Source organism: Anas acuta, chromosome 3, assembly GCF_963932015.1.
Source record: "Anas acuta chromosome 3, bAnaAcu1.1, whole genome shotgun sequence".
In the NCBI taxonomy this organism is placed as follows: domain Eukaryota; kingdom Metazoa; phylum Chordata; class Aves; order Anseriformes; family Anatidae; genus Anas; species Anas acuta.
In genome coordinates this window covers 82,377,725-82,397,517 of record NC_088981.1, presented here as the reverse complement: position 1 = coordinate 82,397,517, position 19,793 = coordinate 82,377,725, and the positions used below count along the sequence as shown (strand labels likewise).

General features: G+C 37.9%; 2 long non-coding RNA genes across 6 annotated transcripts; one reads left to right on the top strand and one right to left on the bottom strand.

Annotated features, from left to right (window-relative positions):
* Positions 1 to 8,925: 8,925 nt before the first annotated feature.
* LOC137854536 (uncharacterized) lies at positions 8,926 to 10,120 on the bottom strand. The gene is made up of 2 exons (XR_011095218.1): positions 10,009 to 10,120; positions 8,926 to 9,125 (listed from the first exon to the last, which is right to left on the bottom strand). It is a non-coding gene; the product is annotated as an uncharacterized lncRNA (long non-coding RNA).
* On the top strand, positions 9,003 to 18,250 carry LOC137854535 (uncharacterized). Of its 5 annotated transcripts, none has more exons than XR_011095215.1 (6): positions 9,003 to 9,139; positions 10,273 to 10,359; positions 13,159 to 13,532; positions 15,767 to 15,942; positions 16,215 to 16,329; positions 17,302 to 18,250. It is a non-coding gene; the product is annotated as an uncharacterized lncRNA (long non-coding RNA). The 5 variants fall into 5 exon arrangements; XR_011095216.1 differs by having other exon boundaries at positions 12,946 to 13,532; XR_011095214.1 differs by lacking the exon at positions 9,003 to 9,139 and having other exon boundaries at positions 10,062 to 10,359; positions 12,946 to 13,532.
* Positions 18,251 to 19,793: the final 1,543 nt, after the last annotated feature.

The window sequence follows — 19,793 nt, the reverse complement described above, 5'->3', positions numbered from 1 at the left end:
GGCTAACTTTAAAAAAGAGGAATTGTTTAATGTTTTAAGAATAGAACTGAAGCATTTGTAAAGTTTCTATTATGTAAACATTTCACAGCAGCATTAGCAATCCAAACTTGTACTCAGTAATTTGAAAAGGAAATTCATTTTTTGATCATTAGGAAACATATTTTTAGTTAGTTAAGCTGAAAGAGAAGTAAAAATTAAACAGCATAAACAATACAACATTATTGTTTAATTTTAATATTTTTTTATAAACTGAAAGCGTTTGTAATACAAAGTTGATTATTATTTTTTTTTTATAATTTTACTTTAAACTAGGTAACACACTCTTGAGGTTGAGAGGAGACTCTAATGGTAGTTTTGAAATGCCTGAGGTGCCAGCACTCCGAGGGCCCTAATAGGTCTTGGTGGCCCTTCCCAGTTCCCCTGTGGTTCCCCCCACCCACCCTACAGCCCAGGACCCCACATCAGCCCATCAGGGCTATCAGTCCTTGTCCTGGTTCACCAGACTGGCACAGCTCTGCCTGTGTCTGGCCATTGGCCCTGTTTGCTGACTTCATAGCGTGACCTCAGACCAGCCTCGTCACCATGGTCTCATTCAGCAATCACGGGGTTGTATCTGACCCTGGCTACCCTCACCGGGCCTGACCCTGGCTTGTGTTCCAAGCATGACCTCAGACTAGCCTCGGATGGACCCAGACAGGGGACTGCCACAGGTTGCCCCCAACCTGCCCTGCTTCCTCACTGAGAGTGGTAGAATGGGTGCCCACTGTTGAGACCCTGCCGTGCCAGCTCACACAGGGAGCACGCCAGGGGTCCCAAGGGGGCCACGGGCCCCACTACACCCTGACACGATGGACAGTTGCCTAGAAGGAAGAGCCAGGCTCTTCTTGGAGATGTGGAGTGTGATGACAACAAGGAGGAGAAGCAAGGGGCACCTGGAGAACCTCCAATTGAGCTTAAGCACATTTTCCACCAGAAGTTTGGGGAGTGCTGGAGCAGGCCGCCTAGAGAGGCCAAGGAATTTTGTCCCTGGAGATTTTCAAAACTTGATGAGACAAGGCCCTGAGCAACCTCATTACGCTTTGAGGTTAGGCTGGTTTTCAACAGGAGGTTGGACTGGATGACCTTCAGATGTCCTTTCCAACCTGGACTTTTATGGGATTCTTTGGGTAGTACAGTGCTGAGAACAACAAATTCTATGAATATAAAGCAATATCTACAGGAACCGCATCATGGCCACTAAAAGCTTCTCCTCCTCATGAATTCAAGTTTCTGTGATTTTGCTCCTCTATTTCTGTCTATGTGTCTTCTTGGCCAGGAGGACTTTTACCCAGAAGAATTGTCTTTGTATCACTTTACTCCTTTCTTGTAGGAATTTTATCTGATGTGCCTTTAATCTAACCGAACTGTTTAACTTCAACAGCTGGTGATAAATATCTTAAGACTCTGTAATTTTGGAAACTGATGGTGGAATCATGTAAATACTAAAATTATTTCACTATAATATATAACTAAATTATATATAAGTATTATAAAACTGTAAAAATGCCCATTGTACATTTTATTAGTTGATGTTGCATAGTCCAGGCATTGCAGAAAAAAAGTCATACCTGTCCAACACATGTTGGTTGTGCTGAAGCACTGTGAGAGATTTTCCAACTTAAGATGTAGTACAATTAGCAAGTTTCATCAGCTCTCAAGACCACTGTGAGGCAGGGAGAAAGACAAGTGTATGTAGTTTCATGCCTGTATAGCCATTCATTTGTGCTGCACAATATGTTGTGGCAGAATGAGAATTGAATTCTGTGTTATCCTTCTGACTTATAGGCCACATCCTTCTTATTATACTCATAATAAATCTAGCACAAGGCAAATAAAATATATGTGCTTCAGGGCAGCATATTCTCAGAAGGTATTCTGGCCCACTTTGCAATCCAAGGAGATTAAATAAAGTAAAACAAAGTACAAACAAAGTAAACATCCAAACTGTTTTCAGTATTTAAACAAATAGTGCAGAATTTCCTAAAAATAAATCTATTCTTTTTAATAGCATTTCCTTTTTTTTTTTTTATTTTTTTTATTATTATTTTTTATTCAAGCTGTAGAGACTTAACTATTCATTGCTTTAGTTGTCATTCAGTCACCCATGAGCAGATCTAATGTGAACAAATCTAGATTTTCAAAGTTGATGTAAAATGCTTCTATTTTGATTGTACAGACACTCTGGAGTGGCTTAAATGACCTACGCAAAGTGGAAAATAAAGTCCCTTCTTTTCAAACTGTGCAGAAGAGATTGAAGCAAAACTTCCTTGAAATATCCTTTTTAAATTAATTTCCTGAATTGGCTGGTGAAGAGGAATGTCAACTATTTCTAGAATACTAAGTCCACTTATTTAAAAGATGTGAGATCTTGTTAGTACTATCTTCATCGCTAACACAAATGCCTTCATTTTACACTTTACATAGCTTTAGAAACTTAAGCGTGCACACATATTTCCGTCTCAGATATTTTAGAGATAATATGGAAGAACATTTCAGATTTCTAGAATTAAAAAATAAAAATAAAAATCAACTGTTTTGTTAAGTGGCCTGGAACAAATTTTTCTTGGCCTCATTTTAGCTGCACTAACAATGAATTTGGAGCTGAGGATTATTCAATGCCAAAATGAAATTGCTATGACTTTATGGTATGATTTGTATCTTAATACTGGGAGTTCACTGTCTTGCTAGGAATAATAGGATTTAGAAAAAGGCCCCAAACAGCATTTTTACTTAAATTACTGTATCAGATGTATGTTCCAGCAATAAGAGTAGTAACTCTGAGTCTCCATCCACTGTTTATAAGAATGTGGTGAATTCTTTCAGCTCTGCCAATTACAGGCATAATTCCAAATAACTTTAACACCTTTAGGATAATTTTGGAATACTATTAGTGAGTGCATTTCTGTTGTTTGCTCCCATTTGCTCCCATTTTTGCCATTACTGCCTGGCACAGTAATTTTAACGGTTTAGCAACTGACAAAGCATGCTTAGATATTTTCTTCTTTTAACTACTTCATCTCCTGTGCAAAGGCAGATGATTTGGTGAGCCTGTTAAAGGCTTTTTCTTTTCCATATGTCCTAATTACCATAAGTATTTGAGAGATTGTCCCACAAAGTCCATTTTGTTTTCCAAATCATTAGCAATGTTAAAAACAAACCTTCTCACAAAAATGTTGGCATAGGCTCAAGCACAATTCCTAGTTCATCAGTAACCCTTCCCTGAGCAAGGAAAGCTGTGTGGGGTCCATTACATGCAGTTCACTTGCCAAAGCACTGGAGGTTCAATGTATGAGATTCCAACTGTGCTTAGGTTTTTCATATACAAATGCTTTAGACAAGACCAATTAAAAGTTAAAATCTGCTAAATCAGCAGGGAAGAAGAAAGAGGCAAAAGTTTTTGAGGTAATGAACTGCTACCTTCTGGTGCAAAGAATGGCACTGCACTTTAACAAGAATCCCTAGACCAGGTTCAAGGGAATCCTGGACATCTCTGTCTATGATGCATGGTTGTTAATAGCCATGAAAGGCCTAGACACCTTCAGCATGAGTATAAAGCAGAAGGGAAAAATAATATTTTTTATAATTTTACCAAGCTTAGCACCTAGAAGGGAATATTTGAGTAAAGTCTCATAAGTAGGCTTCTGAGATGACTTTTTTCAGTTCCCACTTCACCAAAGGATATAGAGAAGCATTTCTATCAAATCACTTTTGGTGTCATTCTCTGCCACATGGTTACTCAGGTGGTAGCAGTCAATGGCTCATGATTTTCTTCACTGATAGACCTGCTCACCTTGTCTCCAAAGAGCCATTCCGTAGAGCAATGCAGACCCTCAGAGGTATGGATGCTCTGACTAAAAGTTAGATGGTTACACATACCCTAAATTCTTAATATGGAGCCAACAAGTTTTTAACAGGGATAAACCAATCTATATTACTCCACATAAAGCAGTAACTTGCCATACTAAAAATTCAAAAGTATGCAATATTTCTAAGAAAATATTTTGAAGATTTACTAGCTTGGTCATTTTGAGTATTGACATTATTTTCCAAATAGCATTATGTCCTTTTAAAATGTTAAGACTACTTCTGCTGAAACTTACTTTGTAAAATATCTAGTATTACTTCCTGAAATGACAAAGGAAGGAAATAACAGAGAATTTGTTTAAGCAGCAATTTTTGTGATTTAAACTAGTCCTGCACGAGATAATTCACCATTACTGTGGGTTTTCAGTTACAGGACAATGATGACAGGGTTTCAGAAATAATGTGGTGTTGTTGCCTGTGCATAGCAATTAGTTAGTGGCCTAGTTCAGATGAGAGTTTCAGTGTTTTATAAAATGTCTGAAGAATAGCTGTCCCAGTTAACATAATTAACTGCAAGGAACAGTTGAAGGGTACATTTTATTTATTTCAGGAAACATTACTGAAAAAATTAAATAAATTTGTGCTATAAACGAGCCCTAGGGAGAAATATGAGTCAATGGGAAATTCTAGGTAGAGTACATGGAATGGACTGATAATAACTTCACTGTGCAGCACCAGATATCTTGCCTGGCAAATAATCAGATATCTTTTTGCTTAAGTTTGTGTTTATTGATTTGTACTCGTAAGAAGCAAGAAGAGACTTCTCCAGGAAAAACATTACGTGTCTAGGACTGTTCATGTTAAAAAATCAGTAATAAATAAATAAACAGCCCTATAATTAAACCTACAATGGTTTAATCCTAGCAGGAGAGAACAGTATGTCTAAATAAAGCTACATACCACTACTTGTTACCCTATCCTACTATTACTTGTTGTAGAGTTCTCATAATTCTTTAGGGGATGTTCACACCATGGATTTCACATATGTCACTACTCAAAACCTCTAAATCCCCCTTAAAAACAGAATGCTATTTATCTTCAGTAAATTCCACCTCCATGTAGCCCTTGCAGCCCTGCAGCATTTTTCAGAAGGAAGGCACTGCAAGGGGAAAGAGAACAGCAGAAGTAGTGCTGAAGTTTGTGCCAATAAATTATGGGGACTGAGGACTTCCTGAGCCAGAGTTTACCAGCACACTGCTACAACTAACAGCCATAGATTTTGTCTGATTCTTTTTTGAATCCCCGTGCTTTGGTTTATACAATATCCTGGTGAGCTGTATTTCATAATTAACAATGTATTGTTTGAAAACGTTGTAGCTTCTCAGCTCTCACCAGGCTTATTTTTTTAACTCCTACCTCAGTAGTATGAGAAATGATAAATAATCAATACCTGTTACCTATGCTAAAAATCTTTGGGGTTGAGATGATCAATAATGCAGACAGTATCCAAAATGTAAGTGTACTATGTATGACTTAATACCACATAGATATTCACTCTTTATTTTCCAGGTTTTATGCATCGGTAATTTCTGAAACTCTATTTGCTTTTCTTACTGCCTCTAAAAGTCTGTGCCAATCTGTGGTGACTCTGTGGCCTCTTTCCTAAGTGGTCTTAAGTAAATTAGAATAATTCATTGTGTGTATGTATAATACTGGGATTAACTATTTAATCTGCCATTTCATTACCCAGTCACTTGGTATTGCGAGGACTTTTGAAACTGAATCTCACTCCACCCCCCTCCTGTAGCTGTGAGCATAGACTCTCTTTTGCCAAACTCTCTGACCATAAGGACATAGCTTTGTGAGTAGAAAAGACAAGATTTTTCTCATAATCCTGGCATCATGCATCTTTTCAGTAGTTCTTGGAACAGTTCTTGTGAACTTGCCCTACTGGCAAAAAAAAAAAAAAAAAATGTTGCAGATGACATTATTTGTAGTACCTGAACTATGGGTACGAGTATTACTGTTGTTCCCTACAAAGTGTGAGCTCCCCATCCTCTGACATCCAGAAATCATCGTACTTTTGATGCCCATGACCTCTGGTCAAACCACAAAACCTCTGTTGCCACAGCTGTTTTGGTGATTGATTGGCCAACACTAAACTGGATTGCAGAAGATGTATGTAAGTTACATGTCCATAGCTATAATTTGGAGCACAGTGGCAATTTACCTCTGCAATAAATAGCTGCTCAGGCCCTTACAAATCAATAAGTCAGCATAACAAAGTGATCCTGCTGTATTCTGCTTAAGTAGAAGGAGTTCATAACAGAGTTTTCTGGTTTATACCTTAGCAGAAATGGAAAGAATCAAATAAAAAAGTGTAACACAAAGGGTTTTTACAAATGTCTTAAATTACAGCTACATAATGGATGAGGAAGGCCAGAGGAGTTCCTGCAGTGCATACCGGTCCTAAAGCAATTCCAGTTAATATGGCAAAATAAATGTGGGCCATGTTCCCAGAAATCATGGGATAGCTGAGATGCTGAAAAATATTAATGTAGAAATATAAGGTTTAGTATGTACTTGCCCTTTGTACTGCAAAGTCCAGGCGGTGGATTTGGACATGTGGACACCAAAAAGTGATATAGGTGGTACCACTAACATATGTTAAAGAGAAATCTTGCCCCCTAAAACAGGCTCCTAAAGGCATTTTGTTTGTTTGTTTGTTTGTTTGTTTGTTTTTCACTGTGCAATGCAGACAGGTTAGCTGGTGAAATTTAGGTGGTCTGGAAAGGAGTTCTGCAGAAGGCAGAAAGTCGGGGTCCTCACAGTGCATTGATAAAAGAGGTAACATAGTAGGCAGCATCTTTCCCTGTAATTCTTACAATTCTATTTGATTATGGACTTTTCCTATAGTATAACTATAAATGAAGTTATACTACATACATACTTGCTTTAACTTCTCTGATCATCTGTGCCTCAAAAGTGAGTTGTGAGAAATACATTTATCCTGAGTGAGTCAGAACACTGTGCATGCTTTAGAGCTGGATCCAGAAAGGAATTGTTTGTTATAAGAACCATTTTTTTGGCCATGCAGTAAATCTAGACTTAAGGCTTTGAGAAAGCTGTTCGTCCATATGGAAGGAGCGTATCTCCCCCACATCATGAGATGTTAATTCCTCTTTAAACAGTTTCTCTTCCAAAGAATTCAAATGGTTTAAAGTGTTTGCTCTCAGCAGATGTTTTTGTATACTGAGTAACATCCATAAGAATATTTTGCGGCTGGGTCAGAAACAGAAGCTGTCAGAAGCTTAATCTCCATATCGTGAGAGCACCACTGCAACTTATATGTCATAATGAATCTGACAGGACAAAGATGCAATGAAAGCACGTTTCAGTAACAGATAGCCTTTGCGTAACCTTTAATCTCCAAAGTACTTTGTAAAGACCAAGTGAACAACCTTTATGTCATCTATCTGGAAACTTGTAGCTGCACATTTCTACTGTCACTTTGCAAAACAATATGTCAAATAAAAAACTGCCCGTCATACAAAGTGCTGAGCACCAAGAATTTCTCCTGTTTTACGAAACAGGCCCTTCTAGAACTGGGCTTTTAAATGATCTAGCAGCTTTTGCAGGGAATATTTTGATGACTATTCATTTTTTTGTTTGTTTGTTTTTGTTGCCTTTGTTTGGTTTTGGGGCATGTAGGACTGTGATCTGGAGTCAGGACATGCTGGTGTAAACTAAAAGGCATAGTCCCCACCCCACAGTTTTCAGAGCAAGGTCCCAATCCAGCCAACATTTGGGTGAGTATTATAATTTTATACGTGCAAGAGGTTCCCATTAGACTTCCACTGGGAAAAAATTACAGAAAGACCACACCTGCTGAGCTTCAGTCTTCTGGCAAGCACTGTACAGAGGCCTAATGGGAATGTGCAGGGAAGAAAGGTTGCCTGGATTATAAAAAAGGGTGTGAACCTTCCAAACTCTCAGGGTATGTGCAAGTTTATATTTGGATAACCCAAAAGCTATGCATGCAAATTGTCAGGGAAAATAAATGAATGGTGCATGTGCAGTATATCAAACGTCTTTGTGTCTCAACCAATATTTTCATATGCACCAAAGCGCACATTCCTTGCCGAGGGTTATATACAATGAGACATATTTAGAGTTTGGAAAGCCAAATGATTTGAATGTATCTGAATGCAGAAAGCAGTAACTCACTTTCTTTAATATTCAGGAACACTTTTTGTATTCAGTTATGGCTTTCAAAAGAAAGTAAATGATTTTCTGATCTAACAATCATGAGACAATGCTAGAATTTATTTTTGAACTTCAAAATAATGAAAATGGAAATGCTGTCTCAGCTATCACTTCAGTTTCTACTTTGTTTCCTTTGGCCACATTTTTTTTCATGGAAACTAATGTATTTTTTAAAGAAACTATGTCATGTTTTATATATGAAAAACACCACGAATGAGCTATATATCCTTTACCTGATCTCATGGTTCCACTCTACAACTGTAAATCTCACGTTTCTGTACTATTTCTTTCTGATGACTCATAAATCTCATCATACTGTGGTGGTGTAGCTTTAGTGTGTTAAGTATATTTACGTCCTAAAGCTATTATCAGTTGTCTTAACCCCTAAACTGGCTCTACTGCTCTTGCCAGCTTTGCAGGGACTCCTAATGCTCTCCCTTTGCACTCCAAACTCCTCAATAGCCTGTGACAGGTATAGTATTTCATTTGGGGTTCAGGTACAGCATGTCTATAGGTGTAGCTTCTGAATCTTCTCCTTTACACCCATAGGTGGCATTCGTACCAGTTTGTAGCATGACGAGCCTTCCCTGTGCTTTCTGAAAATATCTGACATCTCAAAATAGTTTCTCTCAAACGTGCTGGTAACACAGTTTCCAAGACACTGTAAATTTAGTCCAAGATATATTTAAAAGACTCTGCATGAAGTAAAGACTTAAAATCTGCCTTTCTTCTCGGCCTTGTTTTTCCCCTGTTAACTGAACCATGCAGTGTAACAGCCTGCTCATTTCTAGCAGCCGTGATCTTGTCTCCTGCTCACTATAAGCTCCCTCCTGCTAGGTGCTGAGCTCTCCAGACATCATTCATCACAGTCTTTGGATGCTTTGCTGCTGGATGAAGATCAGTGTCTAGCACTTTTCAGGATAAAGACCTGCTCCAAGAAGGATCGTTTGTCCTTTGCTCCTGTCAGAGGATGGATCCCAAATCAAGGAGTTATCTGTTCTTCCTAGTGCATTTATCTGTCAAGACAGAGGTGATTACACCGAACTGGGGGACTCTGAAATTAGCTAAATTTACAACATCCCATCTGCGTTGCTCAGTAATTATGCTAAGATTATGATAAACTCCATATATCTGCATAAAACTTAAATTAGTAATATAAATAAATAAATAATAATCTAACTGTATATAGACCACATTTTAACTTTATTATTTTTTATGAAGCAATAATGAACTGGGAATTTGTCCCAGTATGCTAAAAACCTAACTAATAAATCCTAAATTACTTTTGAATTAAGAACATAGAGGCATATGGGCTACACAGAAAGATAATAAGAAACTTGGTTCACATATATAGTTACTACAGTAACAACAAAAAGCAAACATTTTCTGGGAAGATAAGGATTCACACAGTAACCTTATCAGTGAACTGAGAGAAGGAGAGGGACAAAAAATTTCAAATGTGCAAATTGGCTACACCTTGTTTCAAAGCACAGCAGTACAGGCTGTACACAACAATACTCTACAGAAGTTTTATAATCAAAGCTCTACCTTCCAGTGTAATTTGCATTAACTCTACTGGAGTTGGTGCAGTTGCACGCACTTACAGTGTGGCATAGCAGCTGCAGTTAGCCTGAAGTAGCTGTGTTTCTCTAAGCTATGTTTTGTTGTAATGGAACAACTAAAGCTGCGTCCTGTCCCATTAAAGAAAATAAGAACTTTGCCATGTCTGTGCATTGGAGGGGGACAGCTTTTCAGGCAAGGAAAAGGTTTAATAACATTACTGACGCTCAAACACTTTTCTAATGCATCTTGTTGTGAAAAAGGAAAATTAACTTTAAGGGTGACCCTCTTTTTTAAAAGTTAATATATTATTCCCCCCCCCACACACACACACCTTACCTAATGCACAAGGCATGCCTTACTTCAGCCAACTGAAGTAAAGGTTGAAAGCCTGAGCCATTTCAGACAAGCTGCAAAGACAAAGAGGAGCGAGCCTCTCGTCTTCCCTCTGCTCTCCTTTGGAGCCAGGATCTCAAAGCTCTTTTCTGAGGAGGACCAGAAATTCCTGGCTTTCACTCTAGCACCCACTGCATTACTGTTGCTGCTCTCAAGAGAATTAATTCATTTTCCACAGCTGTGCTGTCTTGTAACTTGTTCCTACAGGACAAACCACGCTTGTCCTTTCTCTAGCCCTGAGAGAGGGAGTGAATGTTACATCCTGCTGATAATCTCCAGAAGTGATCCATTTCTGTAAGTACATGCTAATATCACTAGCATATGCTTAAATAACAAAGATGGGCACAAAGCAGTGTGTGCTAGCTTACAGGAACCAAAGCTGTGTTTCAATGTGCAGCAGCACTGACCTGAACAGCTTGCTTGTATACCAGCATGTGTAAATGATGCAGAAAGGCTAGGGGGAAAGACAGCAATAATTTAATTTAGTGGTAGTACTGGAGAATTAAATATTAAAAGGACCATTTCGAGGCAGAAGAGCTTTGCAGTTCACACCCTGAAAAGGAATTGAACTTCCACCACCAAATTTGCCTGTGGACATGAGCAGTCGTTCAGCTCCTTGCTGCCCCACTTGTTTATCTGAAAAGCCCTTGATGTACAGCATGTTGCAAACACACATTTCTTAATTCTGCAAAGTACCAGAGTGAGGAAAGCTGGACAGACAAGAGGAGCTGGATTGGAAATCAGGAACATTCAAAAAGCACTGAAATTTTTTAGGCAGAATATGGAGCTGTACCTGTGTTTCTTAGGAGATGATGTGCAAGAGGTTGCAAAGATTATTTGCTAACTATCCTGAAGTGATGGTACTTGCCTCCCACCCAGGTAATCCCTCCTTTCCTTTCAATTTTCCTGTGACCTCTTGCATTTTCCCGGTTCTACGTGTTATTAGCAAGTCCGAATTTATTTGCATCCGATAAGAAATGAAGTCTGGCAATGCTGCACCTACCAGTTGTTTTTGTAGGGTGAGGTCTGCTGAGTATTTGGAAAAGCAACAGCTCTGAGGCAGCTCTAGATGCTACATGAAGTGACTTTGGTAGTTCTGATGAGTAACTCTTTCCTTTCTGAGACATTTGTAATCATATTTGTACACACTGACCCCTTTATCCTTACGTATAAGTGCGATAGTTCAAAGATATATGGTTTGGGTTTGGTTATCCAGTTGGAAGATAAGGTACAGAGCAAGTAAGTAGACATTTTGTGAGGATAATCTTTGTGCCCATGACAAGAAAGCCTTTGCAATATGATCCCCATAAACTGTAGTGATTTGAAATCCTACTGTAGGTTCAGTATCACTAGTTATAATATTTGATTAAAGTCCAACAGGGCATTAATAATTACTTTTGACTGATGAAGAATGATTTACAGTTAGTTTAAAGAAAAAAAAAAAAAAAAAAAGTAATACAGGCATTAAGGAATGTGCCAGGTTCATTTACTTGACAAATGATTGTAAAGCTACTTACAAAACCACTTCAGAACATAACAGCACCTGAACTGTAACATATTTTGTAGCAGCACTGAAGAAATTAAGTGGTTTAAGAATTATAACAACAATGCCAGGAGGTATAGCTAAGATCTGGCTCACTAGGGGTGCAAGGGCAGACTTCCATACCACTCTGAAGTTACGCAGGATCCTTCATGTGACAGACCCAGTAGTGACAGCAGTCTGAGGAACCAGCAGGTAGGGAAGATATAGGCACATGCCATACTTATGGGTTAGAGCATGGTTTAGTGGTCTTTAGCCTGGGTTTTGCACAAAGGGTTGTAATTCATTTGTGTTACAATAGTGGCCAAAATCCTTGACAATATTTAATGCCTTTTTAGGGGTGGAGAGGGCAAAACGTGATGCATTCCTTACCTTAAGGTGCTTAAAGTGAAAAGCCTTCATTCAGCAAAATGCTTAAGAGCTTTATTCTCTTTCTCCACAAGCTACAGTTAGAGAAAAAGAGAGCAGAGCAGCAGGGATGATGTGAGCTGGCACAGGTATACACTTAGTCACTGGTGAAGCTGAACAGAGAATATGAAAAACTCTTCTCAAGATCTCCCCAGTTTTCAGTGCATGCCTCAGCTAGTTAAGAAAAGCATAACTGCATGCATAGACAGTGAACAGGCCATTAGATATTTTATTTCTCAACGTTTTATTTAAGTATCTTCACTTCATTTTCCAATACCATACAGCGATTTTCCTTCAATTAATGTTTTTCCTCAATAAATGTTTTTAAAACAAAATTAATTTGTCATAAAGATGAAGAGGTCATTTTTAATTCTCACAGCTTTTTGACAAAAAGCCTTTGCAATAGAAAAAGAGATTCTGAAGTTAACCAGGAAGTGAAGTGTTTGATGCCATAAGCAGTAATCCTATCTTGACTATTGCTTTGCTACATTACATAGGAGTGAATTAAGGAATTAATTGATGGTTTGAAACTGGTGTGTTGGAAATGCCAAGCTTTTGTATTTTCCATTTTAATGTCAATAGTACTGCAATAATTTTGACATCTAGTTTTTTAAAATACTACACTTTCTCAATTTGTTTATATTGGCAACGTTTGTCTTTTCACATTTGTGTAGGAAACACCTACTGGTCGGTGATTTAAGCCACTTGCTGACTGTTTTTAACTTGATAATTATATTGCGTTGTCAACAGCATTCAAGAGGATCAACAGCAAAATGTGCAGTACTGCAAATATAAATAAATTATTTTTTAAAGTTTAATTATTCAGATTTATTTCTGATATGTAAGATTTATATATGAAGTGTTCAGATATTCCATATTTATTACACATCTTAGATAGTTATTAATTGTTTGTGTTCTGTATATTTTGGCAGCCCTACGCATTTTAGTTAAATTTCCAAACTTTGAAGAAAAGGTTTTGCTTGGCTGCTGGCCACAATGGAGTGGGAAGACAAAGCAATAATAAACCTTACCACCCAAAATATTGGATCATTTTTTGCTTCCATTAAGGACAATACAGCTTTATCACTGACTTCTTCAACACAGAGACTGATATAGGTAACCCCTATATCTGGGATTTCTTCCAGTATCTCTTCAGTGGATGGGAAAGACATGCAGATTATGAGACAAGCAGCATCAGTGGAGAGTATATGAAGACCAGCTTGTCTGAAAAATGCACAAAACATCTTCTCATAGAAACCACACAGGCAATCCCTTCACTGTTCTTGGTCTCATGAGCGAGGTACCCTGCAGACACAGGGTCTGAATCCCTGCTTCTCCTTGCAGACATTGAGGCTTGATGATGGTACTTGCTCTGACTCTAAAGAAGGTTGCACTTCCCTTTTCAGTCTTTGACTCTGCTGGGAGCTGTGCTTTCAGAGAGGAGTAGAAATTCTTTTGTTAAAGGAGCAGCACACAGCTAAGAATGTATCAAGAGACTGGTCAGGCAACTTCCTCTAAGGTATGTATATTTATTTATTTCCCTAATCTTTGCTTTATAATTCGTATTATTTATAGAGATAAAATGATGGAGGGCTTGAGCTACTCAAAGGCTCATTGTCAAAAGCAGAAGTGAATAGTAAACACTAGCATCCTTGTGGTTACAGCAGCTACCAAGTAACTGGGAGCCTTGGGCTCTGCAGCCTGGTATGGCTTGAAGGCTCCATGATATCTTTCACATCTTCCATGTCTCAAAAGAGTACTTAACTAGCTGGGACAGAGCCTGGGGAAGGCAATGAGTACTTTTGTATTCTTTCAAGTTCAGGTACCTCAGGAGAAGGCTCAAGTTGACAATCAGTGAGCAGGATTCTTCTGTCTGCAGCTTGACCCAAATGTACTCCAAAAATTGGATGAGCTTGCAAGGTTTTTATAAGTTGGAGTGGAACTCCATAAGAAGCAAAGCAGACTTTAGTTTGTCTCTGGACTCTATCACACAGGAAAGCACTTAGTCAAACGAAAGCATTAGATCATCAGAACAGGGTCAGATCAAGGACCCACTTAGCTCCAAATACACTCTTCAAATGTGCATATTGAGTACATTAAATATTTGAAGAGCAGAGATGACTTCCTGCAGTTTATGAAGGTGAACAATAGGAAGCACAAGAAACAAGCACTAGTGTTCAACTGAAATCTTATCCTGTACCCCTCAGAGAAGCATACTTTCTGATTACTAATGGCAAAGAGCCAACTGCCTCTAACTGCTGTGGAGGCAATTCCCCAAGAGTTCATTTATTCATGGTGAAGAAATACAGGGTCTTTTCACATTTAAAGAAATATGACAAATGGTAGCTTCTGTTGGAGCTGCATCTTCAAGATTCATGAGACCTCATCAGCTAATGTGCCCTCTGCAGAAAAACGATATGGCTTCTCCTTCCATAGTGCCCAGAGCTGGTCTTGCTACACAGTTTGTTCCACCATGACAAAGCTCACTGAGATCATCTGTATTGATTCTCATGTCTCCACTGAGTGAGGTGTTTTCATGTATAAAATACATTGATACACATTTACTGTAAGGAAAACTGTGCTCTCTATTTCTTCTGCTGCCAGTAAAAGTCAATCCAGATTAAAAAAAAAAAAAAAAAAAAAAAAAAAAAAAAAAAAGCAGTGGCTTTTAGCAAAATGTGTACTGACATTTCCCAGAGTACTCTTCTGAGTGAATTCTGGCTCAGGAGCCAGCTGAGTTAGAGGTGATGCATTTAGTTTAGGGGTGTTGCATTTGAGTTAGAGGTCATCTGTTTACATTAAAAGCCTGGAACAGATTTTGCTTGCAAGAATTTGTCCAAACCTCTTTTGATTTATGTGAACTTTCAGCATCTACAACATTATGCGGAAAGGAGGTTCACAGGTTAAATATGTGTGCATGTAAAAGTACTTTCTTCTGTTTAGTTTGAACCTGTCACCTGCTCATTTCATTTACAGTTTCTCCTGTTGGAAAAGACAGAAAAATCAATCCCTATCCTCTGTATCCTATCTCCTAGCCACTCAAGATTTTAGAAAACCTTCTCTTGTTCTTCCAGATCTTCCAATACAAGTTGTCCATTTTCTCATATGGAATTTGCTTGATACTTTACATCCTTTTGGTTGCCATTTCCATTTTTTATTCTATCATTTCTGAGACAGATGAAGAGAATTGCAGAAGATGTGCAGACATCTTAATTTTATTGTGGCATGTTACCATTTTTCATTTTTTATTCTTTCATGACAATTCCTAACTTTCTGTCTGCTTTAACAGCTGCTCAACACTGAGAAGATATTTTCCTACAAGTAACTGTGTTTATGGCATGATTTCAAACAAAAATGGTAATAGTCAACTTGGGGTCCATCACTGAAATTGTTTCTTCCCCTGCACATCACCTTATAGTAATCTCTACTGGATTTTATCATCTATTTTATTACCCATCACACTTTTTATATCCTTTTGCAGCTCTTCACGGTGGTCCTCATCTTTAATTTACTCAGTGACTACCTATAGTACCCCTGCAAACATTCTGTGGTACCTAATTTGTTCCTGAAGACCCTTCTTGGACTTAGCTTACTTTGCAAGAGTTCGAAAGAAAAATGTTCTGGCAGTGTTCAAAAAAAAACCTCTTCCTCCCCCTTTCTTCCTCTTCCACACTAGACTCTACTACTTTTAGAAATGGAAGACAGAGAGGGTTGCTTAGGTACCAGGGGTAACCTTTCCCATTTCTTCCCTAGGTAATCGGATCTCTTCTCCAGTCAGAGAGACCTAACACATCAGTCTTCATATATCATCTTCATCAGCTAAATTGCCAGAGAAGTTTATGATCTAACTTCAGAAAAATTCTCTGTGAAAACAAATCATTTATTTTTCCAGATGCCTGGACTGGAGAATGCAACATGCGACATTCAAGGTAGATAAGCAGACAGCTAAAGGCAAAAGTAATATAGTAAAACTTGTTCTTGGTGTATTAAGTGGGAATTTGGCTATTTTTTACTGAATGACACCCTCTCACAACCAGGCACCATGCTGCTGGAGTGCTCTTTCCCATCAGGCACTCAGGTTGCCTGACTCCCTGCTTACCCTCTGCAAAAACCACCCAGGCCTTTCCCTTGTGGCATAGATTTAATGTTGGCTGTATACAGAGAAGCTAATTCCTCGCACCTCTTCATCTATTATCCACAGAGTCCTGCAACCTCTAACCCAAAACAATATGACTAAGATTTACACTACCAGCAGGCCTCTTTCTTCTGGGGGAGAGGAGCCAAGAGGGAATTTCCTACCTCTTCGTCTCAAGCAGGTATGTGTTCTCCTCATCAGCCTTTGCTAATCCTGTCCATATCCTCAGGCACAGATTCCCAGACTCAGTTTTCTCTGGCTCCCTTGCACCAGGCTCTGCTGCATTCAGTGCTTGATCCAGTATCTCATTTCACTAGCCACAGTTTTATTTGGCAAACCTGTAAAGGGTCTTAATTTGCTGATGTAATTTGTCTATATAATCACTGTACTTTTTTTTCCTAACATAGACATCTCTGCCAGAGAGCTATTTCTATAGCTATTAACAGAATTACAATTAGTTAGTCCATTAAAATTAAAATTGTTGAAATGTTATAAATGGCATTCTACTTCTGCCCTTAATTATGAAAATATTTTAATATAATTCCAAATCCTACGTTATTGTGAGAAGGAGTTTGATACAGTTTGAATATGAAGATGTTCCAAATTCAGATCAAAACCAATGCTGTTTTCATTTGAAACCTGAACTTAACAGTTCTATTTTTGACAGACAAGTAAAGGATTAGTTACTTTGTAAAACACATAGATGGTTAAAACAGCTCATGAAAATCCCTGAACATACATATTTTGTGTCTTGTTTTCATCTATGGAGTATCTGTTGCTATAACATGAAGATCTGACAGGTTATTTGTGAACAAGTCAAACCTTAGCTTGTAATGGTGAAATGGCAAGAAGAAATATTCTGCCTTGGTACAGGCTAAGGCAGAATATTTTGCAGATTTCTTTATTTTGTCCTTCTACTATTTGTTTCTGTAAGAACAGGTCAAACATGAATGACACGTGTTTTTTTTACATTCTGCAAAATCACAAGAGGACTGGACAAGTCTATAAAACAAAGATTGCCATTTAATTTTCATTTTGTTAGCAGCTGGATGTTAGGACATTTCTGAGGTTTACATAAAGCTTTCACAGTGTAACATCTGCAAAAGTTACAATATCATATGCGGTCTTTCTTTTGTTTTTCTTTTGTGCATAGGATTATCTTGTACTGGAATTCCAGAACAGTGTGAAACAGAAGGAAGCAAAAGAAATACAAAACTAACATGGGAAATATTGGGAGAAAAAAGTGGAAAGAAAGAAATCCTGCCATTTCTGCTGATCTACTTGAGCTTTCAAATAGTTTTTCTTTTTGAGCTCTCAAATATGAAAGTTCAAAATTCAATGCATTCGCAACAAATTTGGATACATGGCTTGATAAGGAGTATGGCAGCACAGAACACTGACATTTCACTTTTCTCTGTAATTGATACAGTGGAGAATGGAATTTGTGTAAACAAACACTTCTTAAGTACTGGGATTTTTCTCCTCTTTATCATCTCCTTTTTACTAAGAAAAGAAAGGGAAGGCCAATGTAATGGGAAATCAGAATGAAAGTGTTTTAGGTAAATTTATACACACAGATTTAGTCTCAAGATTCAAAATATGTAGCAAGGATTGTAAAAGATAGATCAATGTGGATCCAGTCTTCTCATAAAAGTCATGGAGAGATTCTACTTTAAAGGTCCCTTTACCCATTCAAGCTAATCTTTCTAAGCTCCCCTTGCAGATTCAGAGCCCCAAAGCCTATTGCTCTGCATTGACCCTTAGGAGCCTTAGTAAATACCTCTTTCCTTTGTGACATATGTCCCACTAGCCATCCTCATCAATAAAGGTTCCTTTGATAGCTCCTAGAGAGAAAAGGTGGGCACCCCTCTCACCATAAAGCAGATAGAGTAGACAAAGTTACAGAATATTGTGAGCTTGTAATTTGAGTCACTTTTTTTTTTCCTTCCACTGCTAAATACCTTTTCTGAAGAAAATCCAGAGAAAGTTGATCAATTTGATGAAAGATACAGCAAGTTTGTGTTGGAGGTGTTAACAATCTTGATGTAGGTTATGTCTATCTCTCTCTCAAAATAAATAAATAAATAAATTAATTAATTAAATGGAATACCTGGAAATATACCGATGAAAAGGCTCTGTACTTGCTTGTACTGTGGCCCTGTGTTAGCTGGAAGACATAGATAAAAATGATGTGTATTAGGTTTAAGTTTTAGTTTGTAAGGAAACAATTGACTGGGAACAATGACTGGAATGATAAATACCAGTGAGAAGTCTTATGCTGGTAGTGCATTTGCCTACACTGATTTTGATACACTAAGCACATTAAAGTTGTAAGAAAGCAGTCATCAAAATAGGAAGAGATATCTGTCATTAGTTTTTAAAGGCCACTGCATGCAATTTATTTTAAGAACCTCATTTTGATGGCATTGGATTGGTTATTTTAATGTTTTCATGTGAACTGTAGTTTATGACGAACTGTAGCTCTATAAATAATATAGCCTCTTATTCTTTGATGCTTAAACCACTATGATTTCAATCCATGGGCAATTTCATTTCTAAAGAATGCACTGGAAAACTGACAGCTACGATAACAACACACTATGAGAGAAATAGCTCAATTGAGAATTTTTCCTTGGCATGTGTTTTGATGACTTTATATAATATGGAGCTTATGTTGATAAAATGTAAAAGCAGATCTCTGCTATTAGTTCTTTCTTGTTCATTGGGTATGAACCATACTGTGTAAAAATTCATGAGGCTCCATACTTTTTCCCTTAGTTGTTATGCCTGGTGCTGCAATGGGGCAACTGATAGTGGGTTTGTTCAGCTGTTTTCCAGTATGTTCAGAGAACATCAAATATTTTTTGGGGGGGAATTAAAGACTTGCATTGATTCTTGCAGCTATTTCTGTGAGCTTGTGAAGGCCAAAACAGACAGAAATGCACAACATGGGTTATAGGGCTGTCAACAATTAGTTGAAAATAAGAGGCTTCTTTCTGTAAAGGCAGCCCTATATTCACTCTTTCCCCTTTTTCTTCATGTGTCCAACCATATGATTGCAGCAGTGAAGTTTCCCCAGAAGTCATCCTGAACAGGGCTTCCTGTAGCTACTTGTGTATCTCCATGAGAAGTGACCATCTGTAGGTGGCCTGTCAGATAGGATTTTGCCTTTAAATAAAGAGCTGAATCTCTACTGATCAGCAGCATCTGAAACACACACACTTTTTGTCATGTACAATACAAGATCCATCAAGTAAAGCACTTGGGAAGGATGAAGAGGAACCTTTGGTCATGCAGGCTGAAAGCCTGATACGCTTCATTGGAGGTTCCAGCCCTGCAAGGTGCATGAGAACAATTTTTATATAAATTATTGTGCTGTTTAAAGACTATTTAAATTGATTTTACCACTTCAGTTAATATCTGTAACTTAGACTTAAAATCAACGTGGGTAACTATTTCGCTGCACTGTGCAAGATATTTTAGCTGGGAATGAAAGATGAAGAAGGTTTAGATTAAACCAACATCATTTTCTTTGATCTTCTCCTAAAGGTTAATAAGGAATAATTATTTGTTCCTTTAACTTTCATGGTTTGATTGCGTCCTTTCTGAATCTGGTCATCTTTAAAAAGCTTGGCTTTCAGTAGC